Here is an 18,345-nt window from a genome sequence, read left to right as displayed (position 1 = left end):
TTGCAAGGAGGTCCCTGCCGCCTCTGAACATGTCCTACGCTTGTGCACAGGCCCCTGGCAGGGTCTGGGCTTCCTCTGTGGGAGATGTCAGGCAGCTTTTTGCCAGCTTGGACAATGAGAGGACAAAAAAAAAGAGCTTGTCCTGGTAAAATAAAGATATCCTTAAAAAATTGAAACAAAACTCAGCAAAGAATCCAAATCCCAATTCCAGCAACCTGGTAATTTGTCAGTGCCAGGCGTCAGCCCACTATTAGTCTTTTTCTGGATAAGATGACAGAGCTCTGTTGACAAGCTGTAGGAATTATTTCAGGAGCTGGCACCTGGCTCCCTGGCACATCCCCCGATGCCTGTGTCACGCTCCTTGGAGCTGCCTTTGGCTCTGCAGAGGTTACAGCTGGAGCGCTGCGGTGGGTTGACCCTGGCTGGAGGCCAGGTGCCCACCAAAGCTGCTCTATCACTCCCCCCCTCAGCTGGACAGGGGAGAAAAATTATAACGAAAGGCTCGTGGGTTAAGATAAGGACAGAGAGAGATCACTCACCAATTACTGTCATGGGCAAAACAGAGTAGTCTTGGGGAAATTAACTTAGTTTATTACCAATCAAACCAGAGTAGGGTAATGAGAAATCAAATCTTAAAACACCTTTCCCCCACCTCTCCCTCCTTCCTGGGCTTAACTTTACTCCTGATTTTCTCTACCTCCTCCCCTCCAGCAGCACAGGGGGATGGGGAACGGGGGTTACGGTCAGTTCATCACACATTGTCTCTGCCAATCCTTCCTCCTCCGGGGCAGGACTCCTCAAACTCTTCCCCTGCTCCAGCATGGGGTCCCTCCCACGGGAGACAGTCCTCCATGAACTTCTCCAGCGTGGGTCCTTCCCACGGGCTGCAGTCCTTCAGGCACAGACTGCTCCAGTGTGGGTCCCCCGTGGGGTCACAAGTCCTGCCAGCAAACCTGCTCCAGCGTGGGGTCCTCTCTCCACGGGGCCACAGGTCCTGCCAGGAGCCTGCTCCAGCGCGGGCTTCCCATGGGGTCACAGCCTCCTTCGGACATCCCCCTCCTCCGGCGTGGGGTCCTGCACGGGCTGCAGGTGGAGATCTGCTCCACCATGGACCTCCCTGGGCTGCAGGGGGACAGCCTGCCTCACCATGGTCTTCCCCACGGGCTGCAGGGGAATCTCTGCTCCGGTGCCTGGAGCATCTCCTCCCCCTCCTTCTTCACTGACCTGGGGGTCTGCAGGGTTGTTTCTCCCACATGTTCTCACTCCTCTCTCCGGCTGCAATTTCCTGTGCCCCAGCAACTTTTTTTCCCTTCTTAGATCTGTTATCCCAGAGGTGCTACCGCTGTCGCTGATGGGCTCGGCCTTGGCCAGCGGCGGGTCCGTCTTGGAGCCGGCTGGCATTGGCTCTGTCGGACACAGGGGAAGCTTCTAGCAGCTTCTCACAGAAGCCACCCCTGTAGCCCCTCAATACCAAAACCTTGCCACGCAAACCCAATACAGGTGGGCTGCCTGGCGCTCCCCAGCCTGCCTGCTTGGGAACCTCGCTATTTATTTCCATAATTACATGTCCGTGCACCACTGCCCCCAGGCCTGTCTAAGGCCGAGCAGCGCCTGCCGCGCCAGCAGAATGGGTGTCCCAGCGCTCACATGAGCGGAGCACGAGGGGGAGGCTTCTCACCCATCCCCAGAGGGGCTGGAAGGTGCTTTTGCCTCTGTCTTAGCTGGCTCTCTCCTCCTGTGTCCCTCTACCCCTTTTCCCCTGAGCCGTTCACTCTTGTCCTTGCTCGGTGTCACCATCAGTGGCACAGGACCACCGGGTACCTCCCTGGGGCGTGAATCCAGTCCATCCCTTCCCGCGAAAGGCCACAGCATCTGATCTGGAGATTTCCTGCTCCCGCTGCAAGAAAATATTTAGCATTTTAATATCTTTTCACATTTTTAGAAATAATTTATGTATGAAGATACACAGTGCTTAGTAATCATTTCTCAGATGAATGTGGAATTTTTCTAAAATTAAACTATCATTCTTTTCTCTTCACACTTGGCTGTCATATCTTTCTTAATGCAAATCAGTCATTGACTAGAGACACCTACTGTAAGAAGCTATTTTAGCTGTCTGATCGGTTATAAATTGATTCTGAAAGTGAAGACCGTTTTGGGGAGATAAGCTGGGATTGGTAGGGAATGGAAAAAATAATTCAAAGGGGAAGTTTTTGTATTTGAATGTAAGTGACTATTTACCTCTATCTCAGAGCAAAGACTATAATCCAGGGGTCCTATCTCTCTTTCCTCCTGCTTTAACTCTTAGACCACAAATCCTCCCTCCGCCCTGGCCCTATACAACGCAGAGCCCCTGAGGACCAGAGGCGGGTACCCCAGGGCAGAGCCCAAGGAAAATATATTTCCCCTTTCAGTCTCCATTCAATACTGGGCAAAAGGAAAGGGGGAGATTATCTCTGAAGGAGCCTGGCTACTTTTCTGCTCTGAAGCAAGTCCCTTAACACACGAACAAAGGGAATCCATTATGGTTAGTTTCAGAGAAACCTCTCTTCACTGCAGTATTTCCCCCCGCTATGCTTCAAGTGCTCTTCAGAGGGAATATTCACATTTTCCAGGCAAAGAAAATGGCTTTGCTAACACAGTAGTGGTCTGCACAAAGCAAGACCGAAGCAGAGAAGATTCACTGGATGCAACTTGGGAAGCTGGAAAAATGAGAACTGTTTTCTGGTTTTCTTTTTTCTGCTCTTTATTCTTCAGGGCCAGCTCTGATATTGTCTGCTGGGGCTTGAACAAGGAGCTTAATTTTTAAGGCATGTCTGACTTCTCTCTTTGCATTTTTTTTTCTGTTGCTTGCACTGCCAGTTCTTAGTATGTAATTAAAGTATGCAAACAGTGGCTGAGTTTTTAGATGAATTCAGTTTGAGTGAACACGCTTACAGACTTTAATGTTTGCATGCTGTGCCTATATGAACAATAGTTATCCTGGCACGAATATTGGGTGAGAGTCAATTTCGAAGCCACACAGATAAACAAATACAGAAATCAGCTTCTACCTACAAGTACCTCTGTGCTTTGCTGGTTTGTTAAACCATTTCTTTTTCCCTAACAAATTACAGCTAAGCAACACTAGTCAGATTTTGATTATTTACGAACAATCCACTTTGTCAAAAATTCTGAATGCTGTTAATCAAATGCATTTGAATAAACAAATGCATGTAACAGTTGCAGCATGTTTGTAGATATTCAGAGGGCAGAAAAAGAACTTAATCAATCAAATCAATTACAGATCGCGTGTTCCTTGCACAGCTCTATTGTCCCCTGAACACTTGTAATTGGGAGTTCAAAGCCTAACATCCTTTGTTACTTTTGTGAAGTTTAAAGAGGTATGATTTTTTAATGCCTAGACTTGCGGTTTCTCAGATGTATACAGGATTTTCTAACATGCTCTATTTAATACAAAATTCAGGGCAGTTATAATCCTTCTCTACGCTTGAGTTAGAAACAGAGTCCTGCGATCAGATTGCAGTTTTGGAGTGAGGCCATTTGCTAAAGAAAGTGATTCTCCCCCCCCCCGCCCCTTTCACTTATTAAAAGATACCCCTCATTTGGCTTCTAACAAAGCTCCTCGGGAACCCATCGCTGCAGCCTGCAGCAGCGGGAAGGTGCGATGCCTTTGGCAAGGCTGCATGGCAGAGCCCGGAGCCACCCCGTCCTACCACACCGTAGAGGGAAAGCACTTCCCGGTTCCTCATGACAGCTCTTCGCATCAGCTGCGCTCGAAGCCTTATGCCATCTGTTTGCATCTTCGCTGTAACCTATGAAAGTCTGTTTTGTTAAGAATTCAGCACCGGCGCCTGGGCTACAAGTGAATGCAAATACATGACTTCGGCATAATTGCACAGGAGCAGTTGCAGGGGGGTGGCCTAAGGGCCCGTCTCCCCACCGTCCTGTTTTGCAGCAACAACCAGTGGGGTGAGGAGGGCTGTCCCTGCTTGTTCCCCTGAATCAGGAGGCAGATGTGCCATTTGCAACCGGGGAGGGAAGGATGGCTCTAAGTCCATAGCTGTGCACCATCCCGTGAGGCAGAAGCCAAACCACTGCTGCACCCCACACCCTCGGGACACACCATGGTCCACCTGGAAGTTGCTCATGCTACTTCCAGACTTTCCATCACACTGTTGGACAGGGCAGGTTGTGACTGTCTCACGGGTACCCTGTGGACACGGGGTGCCTCTAGGCAGTGCAGTACTGCAAAGCGCTTGAGCTCCTACCTGTGTCTTCCATGTCAGGCCTGCCCTTATGTGGCCAGCTCTGCTTCAGGTTCTTGCTCCTTCTCCTGTCTCGGGAGAACAAGACTTGGACAGGCTGAGACTGTGCTCCCTGTGACCTGGGACCTTGACAACCTCATGCATGGAGGTCTGGCAAGTCACCTGCCTGCAGCCTCCTCTGCCTGGCTCACCTGGGTGAGGCGCTCCAGCCTGATGGTTGGGAATGGGAGGATGCGAGTGCTTCTCAGGTCACACGTTGCACTGTCCCATCCTCTGCTCAGCCTCTGCCTCCCTGCCAGTGATTTTTTCTTGGCTGCTAACTTGGAGACCAGGATGTTCATGCGGTTGCAGTGATGGGTCTGCAACTCCAGTCCAGTTGCTGGCAGTCAGGCCCTCTGCTACACATATGCACATACACATATACACATTGGTCTCTCTGGGAGCTTGTGCAAACCTATGGTCACTCCAATATCTGACTCTCAGACCCCTGGTGTCTCTCTGGTATCCAGCCCCTGACCTATGGTCTCCCTCATAGCTGTCTCCCAGAACCCCTTATCCTACATGCACTCACACAGGACTGACGTTCCCTTGGGAAATGCACACACACATAAACACACACTGGTGTCTCCAGTTGCTGGCACCCCAGAGACATGGGCCCTCTGACCCATAGCCTGACTCCAGCTGCTGCAGGCACACCCCCATAGGCACACACACAGAGAGCAGAGTCCCTCACTCAGGAAAGTAGTTAGAAATACAGTTTAACTAGAAGACTGTGGTGATCAGGCATGGGGCATGACCAAACAAGCATACTGAGCAGCAGCCTGTTTACATGTAACTGGCTCCTTTTATCCACTGATCTCTGTATTTTTCCACACTTGTTCCTTCGCAAGCAAACTTCACCCTCCCATTCTTGCCTTTGGTCTTTACCCTTAATATCCCATAAGTCTCACACATTCCCACTAACCCCTTTAAAACATCCCGCAGTAAATTTAACACCATTCCCCAAATGCTCATCCCATAATGAGTCCCGTACACCTGCCAGCAGTAACCCTGCTCAGTCTGCCAGGCTGTCTGGTGAAAGCAGAGACTCCTCCGACATCCAGACCACAGCCAGGCTGTCCTCTGCTGAGATCCCTGGGAGTAGCCAGGTCCAGGTGCTGTGGGGCTTCCTCTGCCTGGTACTGTCCTCTGCTCATCTCCAGACCTTTGTGTTTATGGTGATTAGCCCTTCATCATGTAAACTAATAGATCCCACCACTGTAAATCTGGGTGGCTCTCAGAAGAGTAATCCCTGAGTTTATACCATTAAGTGTCAGCAGATCCACAGTTTGATCTTCAGAAGTTGTGTGACTTCTGCGTCTTCCGTGCTCCTTTGATAGACTTCAGTCAATACCAGTCACATGTGGAAAAAATAATCTCCTAAAGCATATTCACTGTTATTTTTTAGGAAGTCACGTTATGAGGCTAGCAAGGAATGTGAGTGGCATTTAAATACTAAGCAGGCTGGGACATCATGTGTTTCATACAGTAACTTGGGAGAGGAAGAGAACCCTTTAGTCTTGGTAGACAACCTACCAAGATGTTGTGCTGCTACTGAATATTCTTCCTTCTGTGTGCTGGACACTGCATATGAGCAGTGCTGATAGCCTTCAGGAGGTGATTGGGAAGGATACCTGATATCGTATAAATGGAGTCATTGTTCTGTTGCCATTTGTAAGACTATATCCAGAAAACCTATAATTTATTGCTGTGAGATGGAAACAGTGAACACTGAACACTGGAGGCAGCCTGGAGGGTTAGGGATGGGACGGGCTCTCTCACGTTACGGACCAGGAGAGCACACCAGGGATGTAGTGCGTGCAGGAGAGCGCCTGGTAGACATTCATTTGTTGTCATATCAAAAGCAATCCAGCAGTACAAGGTTCAATACTTTCATCTGGAAAGATGTTTTGGGAAGCCACCACTGTGCAGACCACCTGCCCTCTGCTCTCTCCCCTGCAATAGGCAGGGACATTAGGTACCAACGACTCTGGAAATATTGGAGCTGCCAATGTAAATGTTTTCGATTAAACTCTTTGTGAAAAGGCCATGTGCATAAACGCACAGGGTACATGGAAACATTCCTAGGATGGCGACTTCAAAACCATTTGCAATCTTCTGTTTACTATTGGCAAACGTTTCCAGGAGACATGTTTGTGAGGAGTATGTGTAGAATTTGGCACCATAGCTTGAGGCCCTATCCAGCAACTACTGAAGGGATGGCATAATACCTGTGTTGTCAGGCTTGACACAGTTAGAGATGAAGCACTTCTTTAGATTAGTATGGGATTAATTCCTTTCTTGGCTACAGAATAGTCATATTTGATGTTGCCCACTTGGAAGAGATGTTTAAATGGATCAACAGTGTTTTTGATAATACCTGCCAAGAGCATTTTGACTCAGTCCTTTACAATTACTCATTTTTTTAAATCATGCGTCAGTTTAAAGTATAACGCAGACATCTAAAAGGTGTTGAAAATGAAAACCTAATAGCATTTGGTATTTCTTACACTCCTGTCATAGACTTCATGTTGGAATAAATCTAGATGTCCAGAGAATCAGACCAGATGTGATGTTTAAATTCCTTCAGTACCTTGAATATCTTGACTTTTTTGTATAATAAACTACTTTGCAAGACAGATCTACTAGTTAGCCAACCAGCTGCCAGAACCATCTTAAAAATGACTGATACTTACCAGAAGCACCGAAGCTGGTGAGGAATGCCATCCAGTACAAGGATACAGTCTGTAGTTGTAGGTACTGGTTGCAAGACTTAGCAGTGGAGAAAAATTGAATGGTCACTCCTCCTACAATTCTTAGTCAAAGACTGGGAAAAATGTATTATGAAGATAAATGATATGACATCATTCTCTAGAGCATGGGCACATGTCTTTACTTCAAGCTAACCAGCAACCACTGTGAGGAACCCAACTTCTCACACTTTGCAGTGAGGAGGCAGGTGCAAAAATTATTTTGCTTGTCCTCCAGGCCTCGAATGGTGGATAAAAACAGTCATAACCACTGCTGAAAATAGTGACCTTTTTTGAGTTCAGCAAATCTATTTCTTGCCAGTGCACTGGAAAATTGGAACGTAGATCTGGGAAAGATTCACTTAGAATAATAAAGTATATGTTGGCTTGGCACTTGCATATATATAAGCCACCGATTGTCTGCACGCCTTTTAGAGGGGCAATAATGTTGATGTTTTTGAAGACAGGAATTCTGGGAATTTAAAACCTATGCAAAGGGAGTGCTTTTAACAGAATTTTGCTGAGCTTGGGCAAACATGGGAGCTTTCATCACAGCTTTCAAAACTGTAGGAATTCTTGAGTCATCTGTGTATGCCTGAAATTGCAACAGCTGATATCAACGACTGCTGTTAGCAACTCTGCTGTGACAAATGGGGTGAAATAGGTTCTGGTTAACTTCTGCCATACGAAAAATATTTACTCCAGCTTGCACTGACAATACTCTACTAAGCATGAGATTGGAAATAATCCTTGCAACAGGTGTGCTACCCTTGCCTATCTTAACTTCAGATGGCTGGATAACTGATGCCAAAGAGAATGCAGTTGGGGAATGCCTGGACTACAGCATCCACAGCTACCACAACTCTTAAGAAATACAGTTGCACCCTTTGCTGCCAAAGCAAGGAGGCTATGTACCTTAGTTATGAACTTAAGCAGAAAAAAACTGCTTTTCCAAAGTAATTAGCCAAATAAAATTGTGGTTGTATCTAGAAATATTTTTTAAATATAAACTTTATCTGTAGACCTTCATCTGCCCCTGTTTCCAGCTGAAACGGTGCAGCATAGAAGTTGATGAAAATTCTCTAACAGTGAACCTACATGTTGAATCCTGTTGTTGAATTCTTTTTTATTGAATAGTAAAATGATGAACAGTGCATGTAATACATGATAGAGCAATGTTCCTTTATTTCATTTTGCAATTTAAAGTTAAGAACATTTTGGTTAATGGAAGGTGAAGATAGTATTAAGGGGGTTATTATTTATCAGTGATTTATACAACAATGGGATTGTATTGTAAAGCACTGAGTTAGAAAAATTGACATGTTAAGTCTCCTTATCTCTCAGGCATTGGAAAATTGCCCTTGGTTCTTGTTGAATAATACACATTGGCTGATATATACAAGGTACAAACTGTGTATAGATTCATTTAGAACTCCCAGGTGGGAGAATTTGAGTATGTTTTCAATGAAGAGTCTATTATCCCTTGGTAACTGAGAACATTACATATGAAAAATATGGCATCTAAAATAAGTCATCTTAAATCCAGATAGAGCTGGCTGACCATGCCAAATTCACCTTTCTGAGCTAATCATGGCCTTTAATTACCAGATTATTTTTTTTTAATGGTAGCCATTCTCAGGTACTGTAGTTAAATGTTTGGCTAGTAGTGATGATAATTTAGCAAGTTCCTAATAGAGATGTGGTGATGTTTTATTGCTAAAAAGCAATAATTCGGAAAAAACCACCACTTGTTGGTTGCATTATTTCACCATTTGTAAGATAACTCATCTAGTAGACTGTAAATTCCCCAGGGCAAAGACTTTTATGTTTATATTTGTAATCTGTCCTTCAGACCAATGGGACAATGTAGTCCATAAACAACAATAACTGAACACCAATTAATTTCAGATTATAGGCTGAATAAGAAATTCAGTCTGCAATTCTGCTTTCTAGGCATGGTTATGTAAGATTTTATATGGCAATTAACATTATAGCAGTAAAAATTTTAATGTGATCCCATGCCAGGAAAATATCCACAATCCGTCTAAACCAAATGCCTCTGAGGACTTTCTAGACTTTTCATTTGTTAATGTAAGTGCTGTTGTTTTGTTCTGACAAACCTAGTCAATGTATTAATCCTATAGCTTAAAAAATATTCTTTTTCCTAAAATTTGATATAAAAGAATAAGTGCTTACTAGGCTGCAACAGCAACACATATTATCTAGCATGGAGGCAGTGCTGTTTTGTCAGAAAAAGAAGGCATATTTCTGTGATAGTAATTTAGTCTATTCATAAAACACATAAATATAACGGATAGTGCAAGTCTGAAGATGATGAGAGCTGCTGAAGCTCAGAATGCCAGAACTTCAGTGCTGGAAGATAAGTAACAGCCTTTTACTCTTCAGGTGTGTTACATGAGGCTGCCTACAAGAATGAAACCAGTGAAAAGACATATTTTCACTATTTTATTCTAATTTTTATTATTGCTTTGAATGTTGCTCTCCTTAATTATGGCAACAGATGTTGGCAGTACTGTACAATATGTGTCTGCACAATATGTGTTCCCTCACATTTTGTTCTTGCAGAGAGTGAGACTTGTTTTTTTTTTTTTAATTTAAAATTAAAGAAAGAAATTTATAGGATGTTCAATAACTGGAATTCTTAAAAGGTCTCCTTATAAGGCATGGGGGAGGTTGACAGTTCAAATATGCTGTGTAATGTCAAGGAAGTGTAGATTCTTCCTTCCCCTCTTTCTCTCTTCTCGGTGATGTAGGGATATATTTTGAACAAAGAATAAGTGACAGAAAAACACATGTATTCTGTAGCTTGCTTGAAAAATAGTTAAACATCTGCCATGCAGTAATACCGTGATATGAACTGCAGTCAACTAAGAATTGTCCCTATCAGTAAAACTGATAGATTTATTGAGGAAACCCACAGAATATGCAAGCTTTAGTCTGGCCCAGTCTTTTTTCTTCCTTCATCTCTCATTTTGTACATGAATATAAATACATACTGTGTCCCCCCAGGCCAAAAGCTGAAATGAAATGACAATAATGTAGGGATATGGACTCTGGGCAACGTTAAAAAAAATCATGTGTGCCTGTGAAATCCAGATCCCCTTTTCCAGTGAGATCTGGGGAATGCCAAGTGACTTAAAGATAGCATTTAGGCTTCGCTGGCCTGGGTGCCCTCGTCTGAGTGTGATGCCATTTAAACAGTTTGCACCCCTTCTCCTCCCTGCTGACCCTCCTTCGTCCTTTCTCTCTCCTGTCACTCCCTGTCTCGTTGCCAACAAAAATGTGTGATGACCTGGAAAATAATCTGAACTAGTTTTTTCCATCTGGATCTGTTCCCTGACGTGTCTCCCAGTGTGACCGCACACAGCTGTGCCACCATGGGAGTGGGAGTGGGAATGATTTTAGCTGGGCGAAGTAGGTCTGCCACCGCACGTGAGACCAAGGCCTCAGTCATTTCTACCATTTTTCACCGTAATCTCACTCCAACAATTAACTCATCAGCTACTGGCAGCATGTCTCCTGTCATTCTTGAGCAGCTTTCAACATCCACGGAGTCTGAGCTTCTACTGGGAGTCAGGACGGTGCTGCTCAGTGAGCTCTCACAGAAGCAGGCCGTCCCCTTCGGCCATGGAAGGGCTGCCATGTTAAGCAGCAGGGAGTCCCTCGCAGTCACCAGTGCTGTTGTACACTGTGAAGGAGGTTTGCCCATCGGGGCACAAGCGGAGAGGTTTGTGCAGGACAGTGAATATCAGCCCTGTGCTCTTCCACATCGTGGGCAGCAACATTTTGCTCCTCGTGGTTTCTTGGGCTTGTGGCTGCCCGCCCCTGGTTATGGCCTGGAAAAGCCTGCGCTGCCTCAGCTCTGCCTGTGCATGTTTTGCCCCATATGCAGTTTAAGGTTTTATGGTTCCTATCAAAATGTCTGTCACTGTTTCTTGATCTTATACCTCCAGACAGCTCCCACTTCTCTCTATGCCGTGTGATGACATGGAGGAGCCCTGGTGTCAAGGAGGAGAGCCACACAGTGAGCATAATGACAGACAAGCCAGGTCTATTCTGGTCAAGATGGATGTACAAAGTAAGCTAGAGCACATCTGTGTGCCACATGACGCAAAGATCTCCCGGCTCCCTGACCCACGCTGGTAAAGAGTGTTGTGTCTGTGCTTCACCTTGGGGTCATCAGCCCAGGGCTGAACCTAAGCCATGCAGTCCTTCTTCTTCCTCTTCTGCTGTGCAAGACACCCAGTTGTGAATAGTCTCCTGAAGATAAGTTTCTCATGTGAGGCATCTCCAGATCTGGCAGATGAACATCCCCCTCACCCTGCCATACCTCTCCTGTTCTCCTGTGTCCTGCACATGCCCTGTGTTGGTGGCTGTTGGTCCCCACTGCGGGCAGCAGCAGGGCTGTGGCCCTCCTGGGGTGGCAGAAATCTGGTGTTTGTCATTCTTCAAGCTTGGTTGCTGTGCTGGAGCCAGCCGGTGAGACCAGCCTGCATCTCAGCTCCCAGAAGCCCCAACTGCAGTAGGAGCCCTGACTGATTTGTCAGCCTTGAGTCACCGCTAAGTGCTGAGGTGACCCAAGAAAACTTCAGTACCCATTTGGGGACTAGCTGGCAGCTGAATGGCAGCCTTGAACATGCCATTAGCATATAAATGATAGTCTTAGGTGAGCAAAATGATCAGTTGATGTCAAAGTGGCTTTAAGGATAAGTTCTCACTTCTTCCTGGTGAAAGCCAAGACTCAAAGGTGAAACTTCCGTCATGGAAGAAAAGATAGGGCCAGAAACTGCCCACAGGGGACAGCTATTGGCTCACAGAGAGACATCAAATGTATTTTTCCCACCCGCTCAATTTCCTCCAAGTCAATGAAATTAGAATCTGACCCTTTTGTTCTGATAACCTTTGAAAAGGAGTCAGGCTTGCCAAAAACCTCTGCTAATACACCAAAGGAAAAGGAAGCAAGTCATAAAACATTTTGGATCAAACAGTAACATTCTGTTGCACACATCTGAAACACAGTGGAGGGAACACAGTGCTGCTTTGGAGTATGACTAGGGACATGAATCACGGTATGAGCTCAATATTTGCCCAAAGAGTATAAACCACTAGGATTCAGGCAGCTAAACTTTGTTTATAAGAGCTGTACAAGGAAATGTGTATACTGCAGCTTTGTTTGTCTTAACTGTCCAATTCCTAGGCGTTCCCTATACTCCAAGTAATTTTTTGTGTTCTTTTCCTTCTTTTTGAACAAGGAAATTGTATAAATAGCACTGATGGTAATGAAAGAAACGCTTCACCTCAGAGAGAGCAAAACATTGGCAGCATAACCAATTTGACGTTGTCATAGATTTGGGTTGGCAACATTGACAATAATAAGCAACAGATCTTTAAAATGTAAATTTAGCACGAGACATCAAAAAAGTGATTGGTGCCTGGTAAAGCTGCCTCAAGAAGAGTTTGGTCAGTCTAACTGAAGATCATGTGGAGTCGTGTGAGTCAGTCAACTGACTCTGAAAAGTGGAGTATGGGGTGGGTCAGCAAGTGGTTGGCTTTGTGGTGTTGGGAGAAGAAGGTGCAAGGTTTACGTTGCCTGTCTGATGGCCCTCTGGTAACTTGTGACACTCTCAGACGCTTCAAACCAAAACTGAGAAGGGGCAGTGTTTCCAGCAATCCTAATTTATCAATGAAGCTTTGGAAAAAATCCTGGCAGGTGGGAAAAGGACAGAGGTTTTCTTCACGACTTGTTTGGACAACTTAGTGCTCTGTGTTGATTTTGCCAGCCCCCTAGCTGGCCAGGTGGCAGCCACCTTCTGGCAGACCAAGGCTCCAATGTGTATTTCCACCCTAGTCTCAGTACCTGTTGTCTCCTGCCCCAGTAGCAAGATAGAAAAGGGCAGCAAGGGCATGAAGGACAAACGAGTGGAGTCACCAGAAAGCCTGGGAGATATGAAGGCAACTGGAGGTATTGCAAGGCAAAATGTTACAGGGACATGGAGGATACTATGAAAGGGCTTAGGGGACATGGTGAACTTATGGTACTGGAAGCAGAGAGGGGTTATTTGGGGTAGAAGAGGAAAGCTGTGGGACACTGAACTGCAGGAAATCAAGGTTCAGTAGTTCTGCTCCTCAGAGAGCAACTTGTCTTCAAAGCCTGACAATATTCCATTGTGGTTAAATGTGTCTGGAGGGATTGGTTTATTGCTATAATGATATATGGATCTCTTACAGATACTTATCTCGGAGGTTGTGAAGGGGTTCAGTTAGCAATGGCAGGCTATAAATGGGGAGGAGAAGGATGTCAAGCTTAACAGTAGGGAGGAAGGAAAACTAAAATAATAAATATTGATTTGGAGTATGTCTTTTATTATCTCTCAGTGAACAGGAAAATGTTATAATAATGTGATCTTTATGTGAACCGTAAATTATCCACGTGAAGCGTTTCTGCATTGGTGTTGACTAATCAACGAACCATTCTGGGGAGAGGTTGGCTATACTGTTCGTTCAACAGCTTGAGTTTGTTATCATATTTCATTGTATTCCTGTAGGCTGTAGTTTATAGTGACTTGTGAGATGCATGCCCTGGACTCAAGGAAAACACTTTTACCAGATGGTTTGAATCAGTAAGAGTCTTGTCCTGAGTTCAGTGATCCTTCGATCTGTTCCCTATTGCACCATGTTGTACAGATGAAGAGAGCTAAGTAAATCTTGGTGATAACAGACATTTTACTAAATTAAAATCTTTTATGTAGATTCTGAGATACACTGGAAGTGAGCTGTAAAGCTAAACCAAGCACTGGATATACAAATTGAATGCTGCATTAACCTACCAGTGAGAGGTGTTTTTGGAATAACAAATGTAATTTTTGCATCTGAAATTTATTTGGACTTCATCCCCCTCTGACATCACTTTTGTGGGTGCCCAGGGGGTTTGTGTATGGACATGCCTAATGAATTTGCTGTTACCATGCGTATATATGAAACACTTCCAAGAGGGGACATCAGCAGGAAAGTGGGGTTCTGTCCATGACCTTCAGCTTCTTCCCAAGAAACCTGAAACAGCATTGGAACCAAAACGAAAGCATGGGCTGCACCAGGAGCTCTGTAGAGGACACAGGCCCTCGGCCACCTGGTGCCACACAGGGGTTATGTGTGTGTGAGGTGCTTAGCTTTCCCGCAGGTGCTTTCCTGTGGACCACGTCCCTCCCCTCACCCCTGTGCAATACGGGACGCCCACCCAACACCACCTCCTGGGGGGCCTCTTCCCCAGTTGGCCTCATCTCCTCATGTGCCCCCATGACAAGTGGCCAGCTGGTGACTAGGGTGGGGAGGAGAGAGGGCCAGGGCTGGTCCAGCGCTGTGTTAGGTTGGCCAGTATCTCTGCAGCCTTCCCAAGGAGACTCGGGGATGTGAGGGACCCCGCAGGATGCCCTGCTGTGCAGTGCTTACCCCGTGGTCTGCCCCGAGCACCTCTCTGCCAGCTGTGGTCTGCATGACCTGTTTGAGGTACCTACACCCATCTTTTGCGTCGAAAAGCATTTTCATTTTATTTTAACCCTTCCCCCTTAAAAACTTAATGAATTAAGTTAATAAATTGACATTCCCCTCTTAAAAACTCCTATAATAGAGATGCAAAATAGGGCCTGACCCAATCTGTCTTTTCCCTCCATCGCAGGCTCAAGCTGGGAGCTTCCCTTTAACAGGGGGTCTCCGCTCTCCCTGACATGCAGCTCGGGGATGCATTTCTCTGCATTCAAATTGAGGTGCTAAGGTTTCAAGACCCAGGGACTACATGTGTGGACACCTCCTTGCTTTAAATTCATTAACAAAGCCACACTATTAAGGAAAGTAAGATTTATTGTTCCAAAAAAATTCCCCAAGGAAAAAAATGAGTAACGTGGCAACTTGTGATTCCTTAATACGTAGGTCAGATGGACGAAATGTAAGTAAGTGATGAATGAATACCAAGTTTTTCCCATTCCAGAGTCAGGAAGAAAAAGTCATCCAAAGAGCCAGTGCAGATGTTCACCATGTGATCACACATCTTTTTTTGTCGTCTGGCGAACAGATCATGTAGCTAGTACCAATACTTTAAGAATTAATCTGATGTCAATGCCTTAGTTGCGTACATTGAAATGAATATATTAAAGTTATTTGTGTTTCTTAGAGCTGTTATTTCATGCTACCTGCAGAAAGGTATGGTGGGTTGAGGGTACATCTATGCCGGTAGTTACTTATGTGTAAGCCACACAGTTACATTTTTGTCCCATTTCTATTTTTTTGGGAAAAGCTTTGCTCAGATTCAGCAATTGTAGTGCTATTCTGAGATGAGCCTAGCCAGGTCTGCTTAAGTCTGGGATATTTTCTGATTTCTGTTCGTACCTTTTCTGTCCTACAGGTTTTGCGCGACAAGCTGACTAAAGTGATGCACCTTCACCTGCTTACAAGCATTTACATGTGACTTGAAGGAGGATTTTCTTTTACATTTTCCACTTCAGAATTCCACTATTTTGTTTATTCAGCACAGGTTGTGAGGCTCAGGCCATCTTTTGACTCTCTGTGGGAAGTTATCTGTATGTGGAGGGTGAAAAAGTGCATTCACTTCTACTTGAATTACCTGAATCGTGTAAGTAAAGTCCTTCTTGGGCAGGGGCTGTATGTGACCTCCTTCAGCTCCCTTTCCCAGGTTGACCAGAGGCAGAAGGGAGCAGAGGAGTGATGGACTACATCAGTGCAGGAGAGCAAGGTGGCCGCACAGCGCTTACAAAGAGTCTGGCAACAGATCCATGACCTGGCACCAGCCCAAGCCTGAGAGGCCATGAATCTCTTCTGCTCGCAGTGGAAAGCACTGCTACCACAGCAGAAATCAGCTATTGTATTTGTGTGCAGGGGAGAGTAACACAGACAAAGATCAAAGCCAATTTACTGGTGCAAAGTTGGATCCCAACATTAACAATAAAAAAAAAGGGTGTTTTGTTTTGTTATAGACCATCTTTTTTGTATCTATGACTTTCCATTTATACTATTTCTTCTCTGAACTTCGTGAATTCTTGTATTTTTTATTCTGTTTATTGGTTTGTGAAATCTGTATGCATGTGTGACTATCTTACGGTGTAGTTTGCATATACTATGTTGCATGTGCCAAGAAGTACGCTGGTGGAAGTCTTTGAACATGAAACACATTTGAAGGGCCTGAGCTCGCACGATGTTAGATGTCTAAAGATGAGGGAGTGCAGAATCAGTGACCACTTTAAGAAATTTATTTCTCCTTACCATATCTCCTTCATTAAGAGGAGACACTGTAGGAGACAAATGATGGGGTTTGTGTAAGCTATTTTTCTTTATTAGAGCCTTAGAGCCTTGCTGCTTCGAGTATTTGGGAAGTGTTGCTTCTACTGATGCTCATTACTATTGGGACTCTAATGCAAATAACCAGTGTCTGCCACAGTTAGGATTTTTTCCGAATATTGTTCTTCTGACACGACGTAGTTTTTCAAAAGGAATTTCTGTAAACCTTTTAAAATACCGAAGTCTGATTGCTTTGAAATTTTAACAGTGTCAAATATTTCTTTGTGACTGGGGACAGTAAAATGAAAGCTGAACAGGCACCTCTGCCCACACAAGCAAAATTTTTTTTGCATTTTCAAGTGTTTCTGCTGCTGGTTGCTATTGAAACTTTGAAAAACCTTTCTAGTGCTTGAAGTGTGACACAAAGGAGGGACTGTTTCATTTTTCTTTTTCAAAGGTGAGGAAATTTCAAAATTATTGCAGGCAATAAAAAGGAAAATGAAAAGCAAAACTGGAACAATTTTGATATTATCGATTTTACAGTGTCAGTGTGAAAAAGAAAGAGGGAAAAAATGAGAAAGTCTCTTTCTGTATGTATCTTGACTTTGGTGAGTTTCACATTTGAATCTTTTTCGTGAAAGATTCTGATTTGCAATAGTAGCAATTTTTCTTTGAAATCCAAATCTTAATTTTCAGATAGTTATGGGAATAACTCTGGCTTGGTTTTTGGAAAAAAGAATCCTTTCTAGATATGAAGTGAAATGTCTTTTGCTATCTAAAGAATTCTGAATTTGGACAGTTAAATTAGAAATAACTAATAATACAATAATTGATTATATGTCTTTGACTCCAACAATCACCCCTCCCTGAATTATGAGGGAAAATTATCTAAACTTGCTTGCTAGTAATAACTACCTTGTGACTATTCCTGTAAGCCAAGACCGTCATCTGCAGACATGAATAAAGACTATTAACATTATACTCACTGAATTTCAAGGAAATTTCTTGCAATGTGTAAAAGTAATCATGTGCAAATGTGTTTGCAGATTGGGACTGTGTTCTCACCCAAATATATAATGCAGTTTCCAGGTGGTAGCTATCTGATATTATGTCTATTTTTGTTTTAACACAATGAATACTCAGCAGCAGAGTAATACTGCTCACTACCTTTTCCTTCTAATATTGTTCATGGCAGAAATCCAATTTATACAGTGCAAATAATCATTATTTCCAATAGGCCGGGGATCTTTCCTGGCAAGAGCATAACCAATGTCTTCTACTCCTACTTGTGTCATTCATGATATTTCAGTAATGTGAGTTTGCATATAAAATCCATTACCCATAGAAGGATTGTGGGAGGGGAAAAAAAAACAAACGAGAAAAGAAAACAGGGAACATGCCTAGTGCTGTGAGGCACAGGGAATTAAAAGCAAATAGCAAAGCAGGTGGAAAAATCTGACAAGGAAGCTTAATACACTGAAGACGTACTGAGAGCTTGTGGCCCTGGGGAAGCACTGCAATTGGTGTCTTGGTGCATCATTCAGTCCCTGCACATCATTGCTGGGGAGTTAACTATTGTTAAACAGCACTTTTATGAGGGGCTTGCCACAGTCCCCAAGCCCTTTCCCAGATCAATTCTGATGTAAGAAGAAAGGACTTAAGCGGCGATCCCTTTCTCACTTGGAAGGCTGTAGGGACTCAGTGCCAAGTGCAGCTCGTCAATTGTCTTTTGAAAAAGACTCCAACAGGATGCTAAAGCAAGAGTGTGTTTTCATCACTGACTTTGCAAACGGGAGTGACTCATGTGCCATCTGTTTTGTCCCTCCACCCGATCATATGCGCTCCCTGTTTGTGCTGGTTAATATATTTGCCATCTATTAAAGGGAGAGGAAACTTTGGAGCAGTCAAAACAAACATGCCTGAGAAAGGCTGAAGTTTTGAAAGGGGCTGGTTGGAAAGATGTTGTCACTATCACTTTCCAC

At 44.3% G+C, this 18,345-nt stretch overlaps 1 long non-coding RNA gene across 1 annotated transcript in view; it reads left to right on the top strand.

The window, feature by feature from the left end:
• The window catches only part of LOC115343536, a 41,986-nt gene extending 24,644 nt beyond the window's left edge, over window positions 1–17,342 (top strand). Inside the window, exon 3 of the long non-coding RNA XR_003924170.2 lies at window positions 15,474–17,342. This is a non-coding gene — a long non-coding RNA (uncharacterized LOC115343536). The remainder of the gene's footprint in view (window positions 1–15,473) is intronic.
• Window positions 17,343–18,345: the final 1,003 nt, after the last annotated feature.

This window comes from Aquila chrysaetos, chromosome 7 (genome assembly GCF_900496995.4).
Source record: "Aquila chrysaetos chrysaetos chromosome 7, bAquChr1.4, whole genome shotgun sequence".
In the NCBI taxonomy this organism is placed as follows: Eukaryota; Metazoa; Chordata; class Aves; order Accipitriformes; family Accipitridae; genus Aquila; species Aquila chrysaetos.
The sequence above is the reverse complement of the archived record's forward strand: the minus strand, read 5'-3'. Positions and strand labels throughout refer to the sequence as shown.